Source organism: Canis lupus, chromosome X, assembly GCF_048164855.1.
Source record: "Canis lupus baileyi chromosome X, mCanLup2.hap1, whole genome shotgun sequence".
NCBI classification, from domain to species: Eukaryota; Metazoa; Chordata; class Mammalia; order Carnivora; family Canidae; genus Canis; species Canis lupus.
Genome location: NC_132876.1, coordinates 102,260,162 through 102,282,332, shown reverse-complemented (window position 1 = coordinate 102,282,332; position 22,171 = coordinate 102,260,162).

Here is a 22,171-nt window from a genome sequence, read left to right as displayed (position 1 = left end):
TACACACCTAGGTATGCTGCTTGACTTGTAATCCTCTTTAAATGGTCTACTAAATAAAACATTATTGTATGGTTTTATAAATATCTTTCAATCTGGAAGGTGAATTCCTCTATTTGTTCTTATTTTACTAAAAAAATAGCCAGACATACAGTTTTACTCTCCCATATAAATTTACTCTGTTTACCAAGTACTCTTGGGATTACCGTCTGGCGTAGCTAGAATTTTGAAGAAAGTAAGAGATAATTGTCATTTTTTAAAAAATTATTTACTTGAGAGAGAGAGAAAGCAAGACAGATTGAGAGAGAGCATGGGGGGGGGAGAGGGGGCAGAGGGAGAAGCAGATTCCCCCTCTGAGCAAGGAGTGACGTGGGGCTGGACACAGGGCTTGGGCAGATGCCAGGACTGTGGGATCATGACCTGAACCAAAGGCAGGTGCTTAATGACTCAGCCACCCAGGCACCCTAAGACATAAATAAATAACATTTAAAAAAGCAAAAACAAATAATTGTCATTTTAAAAAGAGTATGCATTTTTATCCAGGAAAACGATCTGTCTTTTCATTTATTCAGACCTCTTTTATGTACTTCAAATATGTTACATAACTTTCTCTATAAAAGTGTCACAAACTTTAGGGAAACATTCCCAGGAATTTTTAAATTATATTGCATTTATAAAGGGTTTTGCTTCTTTACCACAAATTCTAGTTCGTTATAGTTGATATAAAGTAATGCTATTGATTTTTTTTAATGCTGAAGCTTTATAAGTTGATCTTGAATATAGCACAATTACTGAACCAGTTGATTTGGTCTAATAATGTCTCCATTGATTTTCCTTAATTTTAGTGGCTAATATCTGACACATTAAGACACTGATTTTTGTTTGTTCTGTTATTATCTAATATAGGACATCTAGAATAATGATGAATTATAGCAGTAATGGAATCAATCTGAATTTAGCCTTGTGTTTATTAGTGAGAATGCCTCTAAATCTTTTAAATGTCTTTCTACTCTTTTAAATGCCTTGCCAATCTAAGGAAATTGCCATGTTTTTAGTTTACAAAGTGCATTAACATACATGTGGTAATATTATCAGAAGTTTCTTTTTTTCCTACTAAAAGATTACTTGGATTTTCTGCCTCATATGTTAATATAGTGATTACAGGGATGGGCTTTTTTTTTTTTTTTTTTTTTTTAGGGATGGGCTTTTAAATACTGAATTCTCTTTGCCTTTCTAAGGTAAACCTTATTAGGTCATGATTTTCACAGTATTATCAATTTTGTTGTATTACATAAGGGAGCCTCACCAGTAATTTATTATTATTGTATATGTTGTTCTTTTCTGGTTTCAGTGTCAGGAACTATTGACTTCACAGAGTAAATCATATAGGTCTCTTTTTCAGTAATCACCATTGGCTGCAAACATTTACATTAAGGCAAGTGCACCCTTACAACTGAAATGCTGAGTAATAAAAATGTCCATTATAAGAAGGTATGCATAACAAAAATTTAAAGATCAGATTTGAAAATAATACATACACAATTATATACATGAAAGATAAATGAAGATATGAGTACACACATTTTTTAAAAAAATTCACACACAAAGAAAAATCTAGATTGAGATATTAATAATAAATTTAGATGATATAATTATGTGTAATTTTTCCTTTATTCTTTTTTCCCAACATTTTCCTTATTTTATATATTGCACATACATCTGTTTTTTCTTATGGTAAAAGACCCAGCAGTATAAATAAAATGAAATAGGTTGGGTGATTGCTTTTCCTTCCAGTTCTTTTTCCTTCCAGTTCTAATAGTTCATGTCCAACTAAACACTCACTTCTTACTCATATATTCTGTGCCAATCTGCCTTAATTGGGCTCCTGGTTACTAATGGTCAGTCATCCCATAGAAACACATGTACAACTGTTACCACACCACCTCAGATTTCCTCCTCCATACTAGCATATTAAATGTCAGTATGGGCATCATCATCACTATCATCATTAGATAACCGGTTATATTACTTCTTACTTTTAACAATTTATTTTTAGTTATGTGCAGATATAAGCCAAGAAGGGCATGGGCAAAAATATCAAAATATTTTATCACAAAGACCTGTGATTAGACAGGCACGAAAAATTTTCAGTTCACTTCTGTATCGTTGCTAACGTATGTTGATCTTTTGTTATGAGTGATGTTGAAAGCTCTTTAGTTACAAACAAAAGCTTCTGAGAAACTTGAACTTTACATTTTCTAATCTTAAAGCTGAAGAAACATCTTTGAAAATATATTTGGAACATCTAATGTGATTCTAGATATCACAGAAATAAAACTGACTAAATCATCGTTAACCATCTCTTCTCCATGTGCCTTTATTTTATCAGAGTCCTGTTGTCACCAAGACCTGACACATAACTGTATCCTAGGGAAGTCAAAAAAGGGGTTGTGACCAATTTGTTGAAGACGTCCTGGAAGACATCGAAGAGACAGGAAAGGAGAGCAGAGGAGAGGAGAGGAAAGGAGAAAAGGAAAACATAAGTTTAAGGATGTTTCTCCATTCAAGTTGTTCAAATACTCTTTATGATCAGTTAATATGAATGGAAGGAGAACATAAGATTTTAGATATTACAGTTTAAAATACTGTTTTTGTGTTAACTATCTTGCTTAAGGAAATGCATTACTTAAGTAACTGACTTAGAGAATCTTAGGGTTATGGAAACAGAAATACTTAAATTTATGTAAATATTGGTAATATAATAGAGGCCAGTTTAAATTATATTCTCATTTATTAATAAAATTCTTTATGACTACTGTTGAATATTCAGAAAATGTGGAAAATAATGAGAATATACAGAAAATTTAGGATGGTAGTGATTTCATGAGTAAAAATTGACAGTATAATCATAAACATTTTGTCATATGTCTGTCCTTCCAGTTTTTTAACTCTTTTGAAAAATTGTCTTCATATTATTTTTTAAATGCAATTATATATTCCCAGATTGCCAGATAAGAAGATACTATCAGATTCTTTCAAAAGTATGGTATAATCTTGCCATTTTCCAGAAACAGGCATATAATCTTCCTGTAGCCCAGCTCCTATCATTTGTGAGGCCCTGGGCAAGAATATAAATAAAAGGCTACTGTGATAGGTCTTAATGTATTAAAGTTAACATTCAAGCTAAAAGAATTGTTAAACTGTGCTAATTTCTTGACTTTGAAAATATACAAAACAAAAATCTGTGTTAAGCTCTACATTTTCTATGACTAAAAGTCACAAAATAGCAAGAATAAAACAAATTGATCATTACTATTACATGTTATGGTTAAGTGATGTTTATCTGAGTAATAAAGACATAATAATTCATAAATTATTTATATACCCATCCATTAAAAATGTGTTATTGTCTTTATATCAGGAAAAATTATAACTTGTGTTAGTATAGCTGAATTTTCACATAATTTGTGTTATATGAAATGACCTAAAAGGATTAACAATGTAATTACAGGGATGCCTGGGTGGCTCAGCTGTTGAGCGTCTGCCTTTGGCTAAGGGCGAGATCCTGGATTCCTGGGATAGAGTCCCACATCAGGCTCCTTGTGTGGAGCCTGCTTCTTTCTCCCTCTGCCTGTGTCTCTGTGCCTCTCTTTTTCTGTCATGAATAAATAGATAAAATCTTTTTTAAAAAAGTAATTGCATTCAAAGTGTACATAATTTGAAATAATTTCACTAAAAACATGAATGCTAGGAAATGTAAATAAAATGATTTTATCTATTTATTCATGAAAGACACAGAGAGAGGCAGAGGAAGAAGCAGGCTTCATGCAGAGAGCCCGATGTGGGACGTGATCCCGGGACCCTTGGATCACACCCTGAGCTGAAGGCAGACGCTCAACCACTGAGCCACCCAGGTACCCCAATGTATTTTTTAAAAATTAAAATTATTTTCTTATAATTTAAAAATATATTTCTCTTAATATATTCAAAACTTTCCATTGAATTCAAAGATGCATACTTAATATTTAACAAAACTCAAAATTACTTAAAACAGTTAAAACTTTATGTTCATTTTTGAAAACATAATTCCATTTTATAAGGTATTTTTTGTGATAACAAAATTGCAGCTGACAGAGACACTTAGGTGTCCTTAAGTAATTTTTGTTTTGTGAGGTTTACGACTCTGTAGGGCCCAAGGCAGCAGTCCTTCTTCCTTGTTTTATGGGAAATACAATCTTTTTGTTTTAATTTTTATGTTATCATTAGTGATTTTTAACATATTTATTTACTCACATTTATTATTTTGTACATATTCCATTGGAGTGTTTACTTCCTGATTAACTACTTTGCTTTAAAACTTCTGTGCTTATTTTCGAAATCTGGATGACAACCTTCCAAACTTTAGATTACCATTTTACACTTTATTTTTGGCTTGCAAAACAGCTTAGGAATTTGAAGTGCTCAGGGACCATATTTAAAATGTATCATTCTAGTTATTCACTTATTCACCTTTGGATACTTTTTATTCAACAAAGTGAATTATTCATAGCCTGCATTATAAAGTTCAAAATGATATAAAATCACACATAATAGATTTGGAGGCTTTAATTCAAGCAAAAGGATACCAGTCATATATCATTTAGTGGAGATTGAGCCAAGAAGTTTGTACATAGTTAGAAGCAGAAACCATTAAACAAGAACCAATATCACAGACATAAAACATGTGTAAAGCATATTTCTGAAGTACAGTATTCTAGGACACAACTATTTGAACTACATATCAATCAACACTGATAGACATAGGTACATGTTTTAATTTTTGCAAGTGGATATGAAATGCATGCTGTTATCAGCTACAGGCTTAGAGGGTAAGATAGCTTTAAAGGCTACAGGAATTTAAAGGCACTCTGTGACCATTTGCAATTTATTTGTTAGATTTGTTGTCACATTGGGAGATCTACCTTAAAACCTTTTTCATAGGATAACATAAAAACAGGTAAGCAGCTGTTTATTGGCATTCACAACTTTCCACAAAGCTACAGAAATTTTTGAAGAACTATACACAGTGATGTTTTATACTCTCTGATATCTTGTGTGTGACAGCAATAATAGTTTTACTGAACCCTTCCAGCAGAGGTTCAAACATACTCTTCTTCACTTTCATACAGAGGAAAAAAGTTCTACCCTCAGCTTTTCATTGTCTTGTAATCACATCAACTGTGAAGATACTGGTTTAGGGGGTCTGATCTTTTCTTAAGGTAGCAAAAGCATGACTTTGTTTTGTATCTTTAATTGCCATGCATAGTGGACTGTTTCTCTATTCTACATTTGAAAATGAAATTCAATGCATAATAATTATTTGCACTGGCTAGGGCATTAAGGTGCTAGACAAGTAGAAAACTTTACAAATGCATACTATAGTAGTAGAACTTTTCCTGATTTTATGTCACGTTCATACCCCGAATGGCCCATTTCAATTACCCTTACTCAAGACACTTAGCATTGTTTCTTGATCTCAGCAATATGTTCCTGACAGACGCAGACCACTCCTCTTTCATTTTATTACATCTATCTTCCTTGGTGCCTAGCATTGAGGTATGTAGGTTGCAGAAATTCTATAAATAACTTGTAAATGAATTAGTTAAGAATGCTTGATATGGGGGTGTCTGGGTGGCTCAATTGGTTGAGCGATCCACTCTTGATTTTGGCTCAGGTCATGATCTCAGGGTCATGAGATTGAGCCCCCCTCAGTTGAGAGTCTGCTTGAGATTCTTCACCTCTCCTTCTTTCCCTCCCCCTACTCACACCCTATCTCAAATGAATGACTAAATCTTAAAACAACAACAACAACAATGTATGTTATAATTTGAAAATCACAAGAAAAATCACTTAACAAAAACCTTTGTCTCCAAGTGATATAACAAAGTGGAGAATCCTATTCACCAGTTTTTCCATGAATATTAATTATAAGAGAATGTCAAAGTGAGCACAGGGGCCTATCCTTTCATCAATAAATATTCATTACAACATGCTTGGTGAGCAGAGGTAGAAAATCTAGATATGTTTCTATGAGATAGTGGATGTTGGAGAAATAAATAAAAATCAGTATGATGGTGAACAAATTCAGTTGAGAATGTTGAAGAGTAGATTCTAGGGTAAACAAGTTCTGTTCATTTGTCTTGACAATTGCAATGAGTGGAAATTTAAGGAGAGGAAAAATTGTTTAACCAGTATTTGTAGGAAATTTTATTTGTGAAGCATTATGGGAAACTCCTACACTACTTCTTTTAAGAAAATTTAGAGTATAGATACATACTAGGTCAAGGTAGCTAGAGTCAAATGGCTGTGAGGCCAAATCTGTTTATATATGAGTTATATTTGGGGGGCTCTCATCTGGGATTTTGTACATAATATGCAAAACTTATTGCACATAAAGATATTAAAATAATTAAAATAAGCCCAGACCACAGTATTCATTCTCTTTTTGGGTAAACATAACTTTTTTTTTTTACACTATAATATCAGTTTCAGGTATACAATATAGTGATTCAACAATTCCACACATCACCGGGTGCTCACCACGACAAGTGTACTCCTTAATCCTCATCACCTACTTAACCCATCCCTCCACTCACCTCCCTCTGGTAACCATCAATGTGCTCTCTATAATTAAGAGTCTGTTTCTTGATTTGTCTCTCCCTTTTTGCCTTTGCTTGTTTGTTTTGTTTCTTAAATTCCACATATGGGGAAATCATATAGTATTTGTCTTTCTCTGATTGACTTATTTTGTCTAGCATTATAGTCTCCAGCTCCATTCATGCTTTTGCAAACTGCAAGATTTCATTATTTTTATAGCTGAATTAGATATATATCTATATCTATCTATCTATCATCTATCTATCTATATCTCACATCTTCTTTACCCATTCATCAATTGGTGCTGCTTTCATATCTTGGCAATTGTAAATAATGCTATTATAAACATAGGGGTGAATTGGGGGGTGCCTGGGTGGTCCAGTCAGTTAAACATCCAATTCTTGGTTTCATCTCAGGTCATGATCTCAGGGTCCTGAGATTGAGCCCCTCCTTGAGCTCTGCACTCAGCATGGAGTTCACTTAAGATTCTTTCTCCTTTTCCCTCTGCCCCTCCCACTCGTGCTTGCTGTCTCTCCCCTTCTCTCAAATAAATAAATAAATCTTTTTTAAAAAGACCATAGGGATGCATGTATCCCTTTAAATTAGTGTTCTTGTATTCTTTGGGTAAATACTTAGTTGTGCAATTACTGGATCTTGGGGTAGTTCTATTTTTAACTTCTTGAGGAACCTCCATTAGTTTTCCACAGTGGCTGCACCAATTTGCATTCCTACCAATAGTTCATTTAGGGTTCCTTTTCTCCATATCCTCATCAACACCTGTTATTTCCTATGTTGTAGATTTTAGCCATTCTGACAGGTGTGAGATGATAGCTCATTGTAGTTTTCATTTGCATTTCCCTTTTGGTAAGTGATGATGAACATCTTTTCATGCGTCTCTTGGTCACCTGGATGGCTTTGGAGAAATGCCTATTCATAATTTTTGACAATTTTAATTGTATTATTTGTTTTTTTAAGGCTATATCAGTTCTTTATATATTTTGGATACTAACCCTTTATCAGATAGGTCAATTTACAAGCATCTTCTCCCATTCATGAGGTTGGTTTTTAGTCTTGTTGATTGTTTCCTTCACTGTGCAGAAGCTTTTTATTTTGCTATAGTCCTAATAATTTAATTTTGCTTTTGTTTCCCTTGCCTCAAGAGACATATTTAGAAAAATGTTACTATAGCCAATGTCATAGAATTACTACTTGTGTTCTCTTCTAGGATTTTTCATATTTAGGTCTTTCATCCATTTTGAATTTTTTTGTGTATGAGATAAGAAAGATGTCCAGTTTCTTTACTTTGCATTTGCTGTCCAATTTTCCCAACACCATTTGTTGAAGAGACTGTCCTTTCCCCATTGGATATTCTTTTCTGCTTTGTTGAAGATTAATTGACCATATAATTGTGGGTTCATTTCTGGGTTTTCTATTCTGTTTATCTATGTATCTATTTTTGTGCCAATGCCATACTGTTTTGTAATATAACTTGAAGTCCAGAATTGTGATGTCTCCAGCTTTGATTTCTTTTTCAGCATTCTTCTGGCTATTTGGGATCTTTTATGATTCCATACAAATTTTAGGATTATTTGTTCCAGCTCTGTGAAAAGTGTTGATGGTATTTTGATAGGGATTGCATTGAATGTATAGATTACCCTGGGTAACATAGACATTTTAACAACATTTATTCTTCCAATCCATGAGCATGGAATGTTTTTCCATTTCTTTGTGTCTTCTTCAATTTCTTTGATAAGTGTTCTGTAGTTTTAAGAGTACAGATCCTTTCTTAAAGAGTGGTCATATAAATTTTATTTAAAAGTATTAGACATATGTATTAAGCTTTAGCACTAAAAGCTACAGTCATTTGGCAAAGAAGCCGGTGACCTGAAAATGGAAATCTTGATGGTGGATCATAAGCATTTGAGGGGCCTGCTGGGAGACACACATAGGAAACTGGTTCTTATTTCACCTAAGCTTGCACCGTTCACATGAGAATTCACTTAGGTTGTTTCATATGAATTATTTTCTGGCTGGTGAATAGACTGGCATGCAGCTAGAATTTGCAGAATAGTCCATTGTCGTAAAAGAATGTAGAGGATCTAAAACTGCTATGAGGGGACACCTGGGTGGCTCAGGGGTTGAGCTCCTGCCTTCAGCCCAGGGCATGATCCTGGAGTCCCGGGATCGAGTCCCACATCGGGATCCCTGCATGGAGCCTGCTTCTCTCTCTGCCTATGTCTCTGCCTCTCTCTCTCTCTCTCTCTCTCTCTCTGTGTGTCTCTCATGAATAAATAAAATCTTTTAAAAATAAAAAATAAATAAAACTGCTATGAAAATGACAATGGTAATTCCAGTGGTATCTCCCACAGCTGTACCTCTTTATCAAGAGCTTTGGGAGATCTGGGAGGTAAAATTCTCCCTGAGGTCACGTACTGTTCTCTGCTTTATATAAGCATCTGTTTTTTATCCATTAAAGAAATTTATATCCTATAATTTTGTGGTAGTTTTTCACACCCTTTTGAGAGTTTGAGCATAATATTTAGCCACTATTAATTTTTAGTTTCTTCATAGATAAAAATAAGGACTTTGTGAAGAAAATGTGAGATAATGGGTGGGAAGCTTTGCACATAGTTCGCACAATATCTTTTGAATATTCAGTATCATTACCTCCTCTGATTAACAACTGTTACAATACAGGTGTGGTAATAACTTTGGAGATGTCAGCTAAGTTTAAGAGGATCCCCTTTATCAATGAAGTATTGTCCCAGCCACCATATCTAGTAGTGTGGACAGCTGAAACCACAGTAACAGCAGAAGATGTCATTCTATGCACTATTGATTGGACCAGTGTTGGACACCAGGTCTGAGCTGAGTTAATCAGATTCTCTCTCCTAGGAATGTGAAATTGCCATGAAGTTAGGTTCTGCAGATGCTGGAATGGAGAGACTCACAAATCTTAAAGAAGGAACTTACTTCTGTCTTATTTGCAAAAAGTCACAGAGAAAAATGTTCAACATAGCAAGTATGAAGCAGATAGAGAAGCAGGAAGAATGGAATGGAAGAGGGTCAACTATCTGCCTTTAACTTTTTAAATTCCTGGTTCTGGTCTTCTCTTAGGTGCTGGCTCCCTTTAAATTTTAATAAATCCCAGTATCCATCCTATAAAGACACATTATTGCTTAAGTTAACTGGAGTTATTTCCCATTATGTGTATTCAAAGGAAATTTAACTAAAAAAGTGAAACAACGTTTACCAGATGGTATCATTTATCAGCACTAATGTTTTTTTTTCTATTTTATTTTATTACAATATAATATCAAGGCCTTCATGCTCAGTTTGTAAAACACACAAATAAAACATTTGAGTAACATGATCTAATTAACTTGCTTTATGTTAGATAAATAACTTTGAAAACATTTTTTCTGAGAAAAATTGTTTGAGATCAAAATAGTCTTTTACTTGAAATCTAAATAATAAAAAGTAAATTAGAATTTCTTCAAAAATACGTTAACACTCTTGTTAGAAAAAATATATATATTTACTAACGGTAAAAATGAACAAGGCTTAAATTAAATCATTATTTGTAACATACAACATATAAGCAATTTTTTTCCTTTAAAAACAAAGAAATTCTTAGTCACATTAATTTAAGAGTTGAATTATTTCTTCAAATTCTAATATATTTTTCTAAATTGTATTTCATATTATATCCATTATCTTGATATAGTTACTAAAGTATTTAAGTGGTGGTTAATACAACTGAAAGAAGAGGGGACAGAAACCAAAAAGTAATGCAGTTAAAGAAATAAGGCTTGAGAAAAATTACCAAAAATAATGCAGTGAAAGAAATACTGGAATATGACTTCAAAAGAAAATTAAATTCTGTGTAGCAAAGAAAATCATGATTATTTGTGAAAATACATGCAGAGGAAGACATCCACTGCGTTAAACATCATGGTTCGCATGCAGCAAGAGTGCTGGATCTTGCCTCTGTCATGGTAGGTTAGTATTCAAAGTGAAAATGCTATGAAGCCCAGTTGGAGATTAAATAATTCTCTGTTAAATAATCATAGATCTTGTTCAAGAGACTCAGCCCATCTTAGAAGACTGTGAAAAATAATGACAACTACTGAGACCACTGAAACTCTGTTCTAGAAAAATAACAGAACAAATTTCATAGGAAATTCTGTATCACATACAGGAAATGATTAGTGAAAAAATTACTTGACAATAATTAATACTTTACTACTTCTGGTATCATGCAGTAATTCAGGCCACACAACACTGTATTTTTAGAATTATTTAAGTTTACTTTTATCAAAAATATAAAAACCAACCCCACATTATTTGTTCACTATTCTGATATAAGCTGCTCTGAAATGTTTAATTCTTCTCTTTGCCTTCATAAACAGCATAGCAAGCAAGAGTATTTTGTGATAATTTAAAACACCATCAGCTGTATTGATTTTACATTACTATGATTTTCTAGTTCTTAATCTCTTCTTCCAATTTTATTGAGTTATAATTGACATATAACATTGTATAAGTTTAAGGGATATCAGAAAATGATATGATATATATAGATATTACAAATTATTACCACAATGACTTCAGTTAATACTCATCACCGCATATAGTTACACATTTTTTACCTATGATGATAACTTTTAAGATCTCCTCTCTAGCAGCTTTCAAATATGCTATATAGCAGTGTTAACTATAGTCATAATGTTGTACGCTACTTCCCAGAACTTATTTATCCTATAACTAGAAGTTTGTACCTTTTGACTACCTTAACCTAGTTATGTCATTCTGTTTTCTGCCTCTGGCAATCACCAGTCTGTTCTCTGTTTTCATGAGTTTGGTTTTTTGTTTGTTTTGTTTTGCTTTTTTTAGTTTCCACATATAAGTGATATCATATAATATTTATCTTTCTTTGTCTGACTTGTTTTACTTAGCATAATACTCTCAAGGTCCATCCACATTAATACAAATGGCATGATTTCCTTCTTCTTATGGCTGAATAATTTTCCATTATATACCACAATTTGTTTGTCCATTCCTCTGTCAATGGGCATTTAGGTTGTTTCCATGTCCTGATTATTATGAATAATGCTGCGATGAACAACTCAAAAGCAAAAAGCCCTAAATAATACAACTAAAAATGGGCAGAGGCCCTGAATAAACATATCTCCAAAGAAGATATTCATTTTTTCCCAAAGAAGATATTAAAATGGCCAACAGATATATGAGAAGGCACTTGATGTCACTAATCAACAGGGAAATGCAAATCAAAACCACATTGAATATCACCTCACACCTATTAGAATGGCTATAATCAAAAACATAAGAGATAACAAATTTTGCAAGTGAAGAAGAGTGAACTTAAGCATGTTTTTGGTGGGAATGTAATTGGTACAACCACTATGAAAAACAGTTTAGAGATGCCTCAAAAAATTAAAAATAAAATTACTCCATGAGCCAATAACTTCACTTCTGGTTTATATATCATAATCACTTTTAAAATATAGCAGCAATGTCCACAATAGCCAAACTGTGGAAGGAGCCTCAGTGTCCATCGAAAGATGAATGGATAAAGAAGATGTGGTCTATGTATACAATGGAATATTCCTCAGCCATTAGAAATGACAAATACCCACCATTTGCTTCAACGTGGATGGAACTGGAGGGTATTATGCTGAGTGAAGTAAGTTAGTTGGAGAAGGACAAACATTATATGGTCTCATTCATTTGGGGAATATAAATAATAGTGAAAGGGAATATAAGGGAAGGGAGAAGAAGTGTGTGGGAAATATCAGAAAGGGAGACAGAACGTAAAGACTCCTAACTCTGGGAAACGAACTAGGGGTGGTGGAAGGGGAGGAGGGCGGGGGGTGGGGGTGAATGGGTGACGGGCACTGAGGGGGGCACTTGACGGGATGAGCACTGGGTGTTATTCTGTATGTTGGTAAATTGAACACCAATAAAAAATAAATTTATTATTTAAAAAAATATATATATTTATGTTCTCCATCCCAGATTTAATATTGCCAACTGCCATATTTTTATACATGTGTTCCTATTGCTGAAACTTCCATCATTCTCTAATTTGATGTTTTTAATATACTGTAATTTGGGGAATCAGAAAACCAAAGCACTGTAATTAGATTTTGAGTAGATATGAATAAATGGACCTCTTCAGCATCTGAGAAGTTTTCTAGAGTTAAAGTGCATGAAAACAAATAAAAGGGATGTATTTTGACATTTCAGAGAGAAAATTTTTAAATTTAATTTCACTATCATTGCTTAAGTAGGAACAGTTTGCCAAAAAATAACAATCACTAGAGAAATGATGTACTAGGATAGGAGATATTTTACTGACATCTAGAGAAGAAAGTCACACACAAAACATTTGAACTTGGAAAAATATATCACTGGGAATTGGAAATAGTGTACAGTTTTTATCTGTGAACTTCCTAAAGACTATCTTCCACACCATAATAATGCAGTAAAATTTTAGGGCAATTAATGCTTCTGTATCTCTTCAAAAAAAAAAAGCATACTATCTCTTTCTCACTTTGTTTAGATCAAGGTCATTTTTACTTTTCCTCATCTATTAGGCAGAGAATTTCCCTCTAGGAACGCGGAAGAGGATGCCAAATTAAGTCAGTCTGTATCCATCAGTGTTAATTTTACCAAATCTAAGAGATCAATAACAGTGTTGGAAAATGCACTAACCCCAGCCCCCTGGGACCCTATCCAGTTTCAAGAGTTTGAGATACATGTGTAACATTCTCTGTACCTAAGTTTCCCTTATCAATTCAGTGTTTGCTTGTCAGAGCTCTACCACTCCAGTATCTTCTATTCTTCATTCTTGATTAGCTCCACCAATGATTAGAATTCAGGTTTGTCTCTCTTGTTTGGAATGAAGTACAAAATTATTCAGTAAGTCTTCATTGTAAAACCTGCCTGTAAGAACCCACTCCCTTAGAAACCCTTCCTAATGCCCCATGGCAAATGTCTTACTGTAATACTTTTTCTGATCCTAATAGATGAGGGCAGCACTTTTACTATGTTGACAGCTGTTCAAAGATGCATTTAAGTGACAAATTCTGGCTTTAGTGAGGATGTTCCTGTAAAGAGGGATATGCCTCAATGTTTTCAAAGTCTGCAGGAATCTGTATCCTCAAATCTGAAAATACTAGTATAATAGACAACATTATAGCAAAATACTAGCGCAGTATATAAAATTATATTAAAAAATATATATATAATGCATAAAGAGATTACATATGACTTAAAGAGGAAAAATAACTAGTTTTCAATTTCATGAGGTATTCACAGAAGCTTTTTTAATTTAGTGGCCTCCATAGACTAAAATTTGTCATCTAGGACCAAACATTGTCCTTTATCAGTAACCCAATATCTTTTACATACTGGTTGTGTCCTATGAAACATAATATTCCAAGTCTGATGAACGCCAGTTTTACAATAGCTTCCCCTTTCAAGAGTGGGATGGTAAGAATGAATAATGTGGGAGCTTGTGTGCTGTGGGTCTCCAGGATAGTTTTCTTACATTGTAGCACAGAGCCTTTTTTGGATGGTTTCCACATGGGTTATTCTCTGCTTTCTCAAGTTCCCACTTGTGGCCCCAATGAGCTCCAAAGAGTCCAATCCCTAGGACCAATCCAAGGGAACATGCCTGTGGTTTCAGTGTAAGACAAGTTTGTTCTTAATACCCTGATCTTTTATAATATCTATATGCCACCCAGCCCCTGGATGCACAGCTGCCACCACACCTTGCCCAGATGTGCGCTCTCAGCCACAGTAGTGCACTGAGCCCAGCCACCCTACATGCAGCTCCCAGCCTCCATAGTGCTTCTGTGGATCTGGCAGAGGATTAGTGGCCCAATGCAGATTTTGCTAACACTGCCACTCCACTCTCAAATTCTCCAGTGGACACATCCCCTCAGAGCTGGCTTGCCATGGGTCTAACACTAACACCACAGAAAGCAAGCACAGCCCATAACAGGCAGAGAGTCAGTGCAGGTAAGGAAAAGTGACACAGATATAACAGTATGATGTAAGTAACACATATAGGATATTCTCCTTAAGTGCCAGGTTCTGGTGAATAGGGGGTAGTGAACTGTGAGTCACTCTAGGACCTCCTATTCATAAAGTCACTATTTTCAAAAGCAGAAGACATAACTGACTTAAATGAAAGGATGAAGGGAGAAAAAAAATGGGTTCAAACTTAAACAACTGTAAATTTAATAAAGACTACCATATGTGGAAAAGGTTATATAACTTTAACACCCCACTTACATCAATGGATAGGTTATCTAAACAGAAAATCAACAAGGAAACAAAGGCTTTGAATGAAGCCCTGGAGTAGATGGATTTAACAGATATATTCAGAACATTCCATCACAAAACAACACACAGAACACTCTCCAGAACAGATCACACATTACCCCACAAAACCAGCTTCAACAAATTCAAGATCAAAGTCAAATCATGCATCTTTTCTGACCACAATGCTATGAAACTAGAAGTCAACCACAAGAAAAAAATTTGGAAAGACCACAAATACATGCAGCTTAAATAACATGTACCAAATAATGAATGGGTCAACTAGGAAATAAAAGAGGAACTTAAAAAGTACATGGAAACGAATGAAAGTGAAAACACAAGCGTCCAAAACCTTTGGGATGCAGCAAAAGTGGTTCTAAGTGGAAGTTTATGGCAGTACAGGCCTATCTCAAGAAAGCAAGAAAAATCTCAAATAAACAATCTAATTTTACACCTAAAGGATCTAGAAAAAGAACAACAAATAAAACTTAAAACCATTAAAAGGTGGGACACCTGGGTGGCTCAGTGGTTAATCGTCTGCCTTCGGCTCAGGGCATGATCCTGGAGTCCCAGGATTGAGTCCCACATCAGGCTCACTGCATGGAGCCTGCTTCTCCCTCTGCCTATGTCTCTGCCTCTCTCTCTCTCTCTCTCTCTCTCTGTGTGTGTGTGTGTGTTTCTCATGAATAAATAAATAAAATCTTAAAAAAATAAAACCACTAGAAGGAGGGAAATGATAAAGATTAGAGGAGAAATAAATGATAGAGAAACTAAGCAAAAATAACAATAGAATAGATCAATGAAACTGGAGCTAGTTCTCTGAAGAAAAAAATTAATAATATTGGTAAACCTCTAGCCAAACTTACCAAAACACAAAGAGAAAGGACTGAGATAAAATTGCAAATGAGAGGAGAGCAATAACTAACACAACATAAATGCAAACAATTATAAGAGAATATTATGAAAAACTATATGCCAACAAATTGGATAACCTAGAAGAAATGGATAAATTCCTAGAAACATAAAAACTACCAAAACTGAACAGGAAGAAATAGAAAATTTGAGCAAACTGATTACCACTAAAGAAATTGAATCATTATTAAAAAACTCTCAACAAACAAAAGTCTAGGACCAGATGGTTTTCCAAGGAATTCTACCAAACATTTAAAGAAAAGTGAATACTATTCTCAAACTATTCTAAAAAAAAAAATAGAAAAGGAAGGAAAATTTCCAGATTTATTCTATGAGGTTAACATTACCCTGATATTAAAACTGGTTAAGGACACCACTAAAAAAAGAGAACTACAGGCCAGTATCCCTCATAAGCATAGATGCAGAAATCCTCAATAAAATACGAGGAAACCAAGCTCAACAACACAATAAAAAAATTATTCACCATGATTAAGTGGGATTTATTCCCAGGATGCAAGTGTGTTTCAATATTTGCAGATCAATCAATGTGATACATCATATCAATAAGAGAAAGGATAAGAACTGTAGATCATTTCAGTAGACACAGAAAAAGCATTTGACAAAGTACAGCATCCATTCATGATAAAAATCCTCAACAAAGAAGGTTTAGAGAACGCATACTTCAACATCATAAAGGCCATGTATGAAAAACTCACAGCAAACACCATTCTCAATGGGGGAAAAGTTGAGAGTCCTTCCTCTAAGATCAGGAACAAGACAGGGATGTCCACTCTTTCCACTTTTATTCAACATAGTTCTAGAAGTCCTCGCCACAGAAATCAGACAATAAGAAGAAATAAAAGGCATCCAAATCAGCAAAGAAGAAGTCAAACTTTCACTATTTGTAGATGACATGATATTATATATATATAGAATACCAGAAAGACTCCATCAAAAAAGCACTAGAACTGATAAATGAATTTAGTAAAGATGCAGGATATAAAATCAATGTGTAGAAATCTATTGCATTTCTATACACCAATAATGAAGCAGTAGAAAAAGAAATTAAGAAAACAATCCCACTTATATTTGCACCCAAAATAGTAAGATATCTAGGAATAAATCTAACCAAAGAGGTGAAAGACCTGCAAGCTGGTGCAGCCACTCTGGAAAACAGTATGGAGTTTCCTCAAGAAGCTAAAAATAGAGTTACCATATGACCCAGCAATTGCACTACTAGGTATTTACCCGAAGGAGAAAATGTATTGATCTGAAGGGACACGTGCACCCCAATGTATATAGCAGCAATGTTCACAATAGCCGAAACTATGGAAAGAGCCAAGATGTCCACTGATGGATGAATGGATAAGGAAGATGTGGTATATATATATATATACAATGGAATATTGGCCACCAGAAAGGATGGAATCTTACTATTTACATTGACACAGGTGGAATTGGAGGGTATTATGCTGAGCGAAATAAGTCAATCAGAGAAATGCAATTATCAAGTGGTTTCACTCATATGAGGACTATAAGAAACAATGCAGAGAATCACGGGGAAAGGGAAAGAAAAATGGAATGAGAAGAAATCAGAGAGGGGCTGATTTCTTCAAGAGAGACTCTTAACTATGAGAAAGAAACTAAGGTTTTTCTGGAGGGGAAGTGGGTTGGGGGGATGGGGTATCTGGGTGACAGGGATTAAGGAGGGCACATGATGTGATGAGCACTGGGTGTTATATGTAACTGATGAATTACTGAACTCTACATCTGAGACTAATGATGTTCTATATGTTGGCTAACTGAATTTAAAAATTTTTAATAAAGAAAGAAGATGTTAGTTGAAAAAAAAAGAAAGAAGAAGAAACCACCTCACTGCTGTCCAGTAGAGAATAACTGTTTCTAGCTTACATACTCACATACCCAAATCACCTTAAAATAATAGAATTCAGGCACCCCACATCTAAACTTTAATTATGTTGTCTGATAGTAGATTGCTATATTTTGTCATCATTTCAATTCTGCCTCTATCAACATAATGTTTTATTGTTCCCTATCACAAACCCTGTCCGTTATTTATTGTTAAAAACTCAATAGTTGAATTTACACTCTGTCACAATAAATCATGTTCACCCAGCTAATGCAGCATTAAAATGAAATCAGGCTTGCAATATTGTTAAGCCATATAAATTAAAAAGTGTTTGGGTGGATAGCATAGACCAGGCATTCTGAAACTGTCTCAAGTCACGCATACTATCAAAAACTCTTCATTGAATGCCTCTAAGTGTCATGAGGTTATTCCAAATATTCTGAAATTATCAAATAAGAGAAAAACATATGCACAATAAGTATACCCTCTTAAGATGAAATTTTTGAAAAATATACATAAGAACCTACATCTATATGTCTAAATGTGGAATCAGAAAATACATGAATAAATGCTCAATATTGTTTGTGTAAACTCAGTGTCATAGCAAGTGGGCTTAGTCTCTAGTTCAGGTTCTGGAAAGGAAGCTGTATATATATATTTAACTTTATTTTATATATATGTATATATATATATAAACTTTATACTATATATATCACATAAATGCCATAAAAAGAAGGACATAATCATTATAAATAAATACTTATAGCATTTAACACTGATTTTTCCCATTAAATACTCTAAGCTTCATGATGCAATTATTTATTTATAATTATAGCTTTCTTTTTATGGGATTTGTCCATATTTTGTTAGTTTGAGTTTAGCACACTTTGAAGTAATTTTTGAAGTAAGTGCTATCATAGTGGGAAAAACCAAATGGAAACTTCTGTAACTGTCTCTTCTCTCTGGCCAAAAGAGCACACCAAAAACACTAATGTATCTGGAGAGGATGCTAAAAAGTAGTGCTATGTTTAAGGATTTAAAGGCTACAAGGTTGGCAGTCCGTTATATTTCTGTCTGGACCAATGTGGACCCTGCAGAAACTGGATGGGTCCAAGAGATGACTAGACTACTGCATATTTTAACAAGTAGTAGCCTCAATTGCAGCTGCTGTGCTGGACATATCATTGTTAAAGCAGATTAATATGGCCTCAGGTACGTGGTATGTGACCATTGATTTGGAAGATTTTTTTTTTTTTTTGTATTTGAATCTGAAAAGCAGATCTGTAGCAGTTTGAATTCATGTGGAACAGACAAATAAATTCATTAGCAGTTTTGCCTCAGGGTTATGTTAATTCTATTGCTCTCTCTATTAAAACAAAGTCTAAAGAGCTCTAGACTACCCGGATATCTCACAGAACATCACATCAATTCATTACATCAGTGATATAATAATGTTGATCAGGCAGGATAATCAAGATGTGACTATCACCGTGGAGACTTTGATAAGACATGTGCAATGCAGAGGATTGGATACAAATCCAAGGAAGATTCAAGGGATTACAATATCTAAAAATGTTTTTATGGATCCAATGCTGGGACACGTCCCCCAAAATAAAAGAGAAATCATTACATTGTGGACTTCCTCCCGTGAAAAAGGAAGCCTAATGCCTGGGAACTTATTCAGGTTCTGTAGGAAACATATTCGACACCTAGGGACACTTTATCAGTCCATTTGCTATATGACACAAAAGACTACCGCTTGGAGTGGGGCCCACAGCAAAAAAAAAATGTGTTCCGCAGCAATTCCAAGCTCTGGTGTAAGCATTTATGTTTTGGGGGCGATATACATGGACCCTATGATGTTGGAAGTACCAGTGGTGTGAAAAAATGCTTTGTGAGAGAGAAGAAGGATATCATCCCCCAAAAGGAAACTGAAGTACTTACCCTAACAAGGATAAATAGATGCTTACCATGAAAGAACAAACAGATAATCAACTCATCCTTATTGTAGTCATTGAAGTGTTTTTGAAGACTACTAAATCTTGATTGGCTTATGTCTAAAAAGGAAATGTTTTTTTCTAATGAGCAGTTTTGAAACTTTAGACTATATTCTAGCATAATAAACATAATTTTTAAAAAAATTAACATAATTTAAAAAGTATTGTCTATCATCCGTAGACTATTAAATGTTTAAAAAAGAGATAACTACATGCCATGTGAATGCTTTCAAATTTTTGATGTGTTGAAGTATTTTATCAAAGATACAATAAAAAACTGGGATGTTTATCAAAAAATATATATTTTTGAAATTTTTCTCTGCATTGTGATTAAACCCAGAAATAAAGTAAAATATTTCATAGCAGATCACAATACAATTAATATCTTTAATTTGCAAAAGTGACCAAGAATGCACTATATGCTAACTCTTCAGTATAATTCTAATAAAAATAAAACTTTTGTTCATTACCACTTTTAAGCTTTTTCTAATTAACTCTGAATAGAATCACTGAAAAATAGATCAGAAGAGAATATTAAAATACTAAGTTCCTAATTCACTTAAGTCTGCAATATTCGAAGATCTACAATGTCATTAAAACCTTTAAAGTTTATGAACTTAGAAATAAATAATAAAATAAATGCCACCAGAAACTTTCCTTCATATCCCATGTCTAACAGTATTCCTTTTAAATTAAAAAAATAAAGAGATAATAATGCAATAGATGATATATATCTCAGATTTATGGAATAAAGGGAAGGCATCTAACCGTCTAAGAAAATTGTCTTAAGGTTTCAGCTAGACTATATTGTAAAAGTCAACAATATGTTCTATGTCCCTTTTCCCCTCATAAGGACATAAAAGATCGAATGCTTGCTTTATACAATATTTTTTAAAGGAAAAGGTACATATGAAATTTCTGTAAAAGATTTTGTGTTGATGATACAGTTGCTGCTATTTCTGGTAGTACTGCATTATTAGTATTCTCTCAGTTTTTGTTTTAAAATATTTTCCTCCAGTGTTGCAAGATAGTGTTCTTTCTGGCCCTCCTAAGAGTGAATCATCCTCTCTTAGAAAGTGCATTAAATTTTTTGCCTTCCAAAATATCAATTATCAGTCATAATATTAGTATAATAAAAAAGTACATCAATTACCTAAACGTTGGAAATATAGGTCTCATAGTCTGAGAATCTGAATATTTCTGCTAGCAAAAACGGAAGTAGTAGGGTTTTTTTTCATAATTATTCCAGTTATGGCTTGTTCATGTATAAGAAAGAGTAATTCAACTCTAATTTAATCTAATATGGGAATTTATTTACCTCTAAAGGAAACTGGACTTGGGTTTAGTCATAACTGAATACAAAGCTTAAACAAGGTCACTAGTTCTTTGTCCCCTTTCCCTCAACTCTGGACAGTGCTTATCTTGTTATGTTGACTCCTTCTGTTAGAAGAAAGAAATTGCTGTTGGAAGCTCTCGATGCATAACCTACAGTTTAACGTCCCTGTCAAAAAGAGGATCTTTGTTTATGATGGCTAGGGGGGAAACTGGCCTGGGGAAAACTGATTGGATTGGACATGTCTGGTCTTGCACCAATCCCTGGCTTGATCACTACTGCTCAGGATATGGAGGAAGAAAAAGTTGGGGGCAGAATTAGCCTTATCAAAATCACATAAATTATTTCCCAAAGGGAAAAAAATGCATTCTCCTTCTGGAAGAAAAATAAAATCTTGGAGAGATGGAGAAAAAAGAAAAAATATATATATACACTACAATTATGAGTACAACATTTTATTTGTAATCCATAGAAATGGCCTACTGAAATTTCAAACTACACTGATTCAATACATATGAAGCAACAAATTTGGAGGGTTCTGACAGGCTCATCTATTGAGAAGCACTGCTCAGTGGTTTGAGTTAGGCTCATCAGAATAACCAGGCTGACAACAGCTACAGGGCTTCGGAAATTTCTCATTTCTAACAAGGTCACTTTCCTGATCAGAGAATTCCTCTATTTTCTTAGCTAAACAGCTACTTAGAGATTTGAGAAGAAGATTCCTGCTGTCTAGTACAATGTGATGTGAGCAGACCTGTGTCCAGACTTCACTGGGGAATAAGGAGAGTCCAGAAAAATGTGTGTACTCTATAATCCTCTGCTTGTAAGTTCTCCCCCAGTAAATTCTGTTTTATATCTGTACCACATGATGCTTTGTCTGACATGGTTTAAACATTTTCTTTCATGGAGTTTTAAAAGCTATGAATTGAGTCACATGATTTAAGATGTTCACATAGCAATCAGTATGGTTTCCTAATTTGCTTACTGTGTATCATAATATATTTAGGCAAATGAAAACATGCAGTAAAAGAACCTTCCATTATTTCACCTCTTTCGTTAGTATTATGCCTTTTT